Source organism: Thalia democratica, chromosome 4 (assembly GCF_965202585.1).
Source record: "Thalia democratica chromosome 4, ktThaDemo2.hap1.1, whole genome shotgun sequence".
NCBI classification, from domain to species: domain Eukaryota; kingdom Metazoa; phylum Chordata; class Thaliacea; order Salpida; family Salpidae; genus Thalia; species Thalia democratica.
The window spans coordinates 28,781,513-28,784,640 of record NC_139168.1 but is presented as its reverse complement, the minus strand read 5'-3'; the positions used below and the strand labels follow the sequence as shown (position 1 = coordinate 28,784,640).

The 3,128-nt window shown below is 27.8% G+C and overlaps 1 pseudogene; it reads right to left on the bottom strand.

The window, feature by feature from the left end:
* Nucleotides 1-1,530: 1,530 nt before the first annotated feature.
* LOC145833208 (ubiquitin-conjugating enzyme E2 E1 pseudogene) lies at nucleotides 1,531-2,058 on the bottom strand (annotated as a pseudogene).
* Nucleotides 2,059-3,128: the final 1,070 nt, after the last annotated feature.

Sequence of the window (3,128 nt, the reverse complement as noted above, 5' to 3'; positions counted from 1 at the left end):
AATGTAATTTTTATAACACTTTATTAAGTTTAAAGCACTTTGCTAAAAGTTAAGGTTTAGATATATTAAAAAATAAAACTTTATTAAACCAATGTTTTGTTCAGTCAATGAAAAATAGTAGTAGTTTTAAAAGACCTAATGTTTAATAAACATTAAAGTTTCGTACTTTACACGTTTGGGTGCTGTTGTTCAAACAGTTATAGTAGTCAAACCTATAGGCATCTTGAAAATAGAATTAAATAGCACATTCCAAAGTGGGTAAGAAAATATATAAAAAATCAGCAACATCAAACGCAATGCAACTTCAAACACAATGAATAGATCTCCTATATCAGAAAATTTAATAAAAAATTTCGTTTCATGAAAAAATTTATAATGAAACGAATTTGAAAATAATAAATAGCTGTAACAACATTTTTGACCTAGTCAAAAAATGTAGTAAAATACATTCATTTAAATAAACCAAAATTATGTAAGCAGAAAGAATTTTGATTATTCATTATCCTTGTTTGGTTAATTAGTTCTCTTATGTTATACTTATTTATGTTTATTTAGAATTTAAGTTACTTTTTTGTTTTGTGTTTTGCTTGATGAAACTAATTTCTGATGCAATTATAAGGCTATATAAGTTAAAAAGTTCTTTATTTTGTAACAATTGTATCACACTGATGAAAACTTGTTGAAATATATTTTTGTTTAGTAAAAAACCTTGTTTGTTTTTTATCAAGGACAATATAAAACTAAAGTTAAAAACTTTTAATTTTAGTTAAGCTTTCAATTATGAACTTTATAGAAGTTATTTGATTCTCATAAACCTTAATTTAATATAACTTAAAAAATTTTAAAATATTTCAACTTTGATCCTGGTTTCAAGTATGACTTCATTGAAAAATAAAGAAAATGAAAATTTAAGTTTTAAATTAGTTAAAAAACTTAAAATTATAAAATTAATAAATTCAGTAAAACTTTAGTTTACTAAGTTTTATTTTGCATGGATTACGTAAACCGTCAACAATACGTTTATATTTAAATTGATATTTTAATGAAGTCGTTACATTGATAAAATCTTGAAGAAAATATAGTGTTAAACTTTTTCTTTATCGACTACGTATAAGACTTAAAAACTTTTGCATTTGAAATTTAAAATATTTTTTTTAGCTTATCAACCTTAATTCTTTTTGTTATATGAAAAGTAAAAAGCTACAAATGTTTTTGAACTTGTGAAGCTTCATAGCTAAACACATTTTATTGTAACTTTGAATGGCAGAATTAAAGTGAAATCGTTTAGAGTAGAACCTGTTTTGTTAAAACCTAATAACTATTATTGATACTATGGTAAATAAAAAAAACCATCGAAGTTTACAATTAAATCTATATTTTCTTAATACTGATGGAAAACAAGCACATTTAAAGCACATAAAACTTTGAAATATTTTGAAAGCTAAAAAATGATTGTCCTGAAAAAGTCGGCTAAACTTAAATCCTTATAAAAAAATATTTGGATCTAACAAAAAGTTAAAAGTTATTCAATCAGCTCGCATAGTATTTGGTCCACAGTCTGCAAGTGTAACCGTGATCTTCCCTGAAATACTTGTACTCCCTCGCTATCTCGGGAACTATCGCGTCATCCGGGCGGCATTTCTCCAACAGCGAGATCACCGACATCATTATCTTCGACACAGAAAGCGCGGGAGTCCAGTTTTCTTGCAGCAGGTCCGAGCAAATTGTTCCCTGTGAACTTATATTGCAGTGGTATATCTTGGTTTTGAACAAACAAACAGGGGCTACGTAGGGATACTCTCTGCTGAAGATTACTTCAATGTCGAACGTTCCTTCTTCGTACAAGCTTCCCGGAGGCCCTAGTAACTTAACGTTCCACTCCAGGAAGCTGTCGTCTTTCGGAGTGGCTTTGAAGTGAGGGCAGGGATCGATGTTGATGAGGAACAGCTCTTTTTGTAATGTTTTGGCAGCAGGAAACATTTGTTTTGGTTTGAGGTTCATCCAGGATTTAGACAGTTTTGGCTTTTTGGTTGTTGATGATGGTTTGTGAAATGACATAACTTAAAACTAGAGCTGTGAAACATATTTACTCTAGCAGTTAGCTTTGAGTATTTATAAAAAATCATTTAACTTAAATGCAACCGTAAGTACAATATAACAAATACATTTTGTTGCTATCTTTATAATTATTTTGAATGAACAACTTTGGAAACGAAGATTTTAGAAAGTTTCACATACATAATAGTCGAATCAATAGAAATTTTGCAAGTTTTCTTTTTTTATAAATAAGTGTTTGAGTTTTGTTAAATAAATACATTTAAATCAGCTGTTAAAATTTCTAAACGAATTTTGTCCTATAATTTTTCTAAATGAATTATAAAATTAATACAAACACAGTTCAGTAGAAACTTTTGGTCAACTTATATTTTTTGTCTACACTTTAATAAAATAAAGTACCTAAGTAAAACTAAAATGTGTTTTTTTTAAGTATTGATTTCTTTTATAACTTTTAATAAAGTTGTAAAAACCATCATTCAAATCCTAAAATGAAATGTTTTAACTCATGAAAATTTAAAAAAAGTTGTTTAAGTATTCTAATATTAATTTAGTGCATAGTTAAACTCGCTCTAAAATGAAAAAAATAGTTAAAAAACATACTTTGCTACTATTCAAATCTTTATTAGTAAAAAACGGTATTGATTTATCAATAAATTAAGAAAAATATTGTTAAACTAATACTCAAGTGTACAAATAAAAATTAAATTTTAAGAACCTAAATCAGTTGTCGGCAAACTGCGGCCCGCGGGCCAATTGTGGCCCGCGAAGGGTAAATCTGCGGCCCGCGAGCACGTTATTTTTTTGAATGGAATGCGGCCCGCGAATAAAAATTTTGTGGCCCGCGAGTATGTAAGTGTGGCCCGCTAAGCAAAAATATATTTTAAGTTAATTTTTTTCGGTAATTTGATTTAATTTGATTAGTTTGGTTTTAAGTCTCTGTATAATATACTGCATTAGTTTAAAAGTGTGAAAAAGACAGATTAGCATTCTAACAGGACATTTTTCTCAGTTTCATAATAAATTTCTTTTTTACAACAGCAAGTAATTATCTGAAAAAAGAGTGTAAAGAG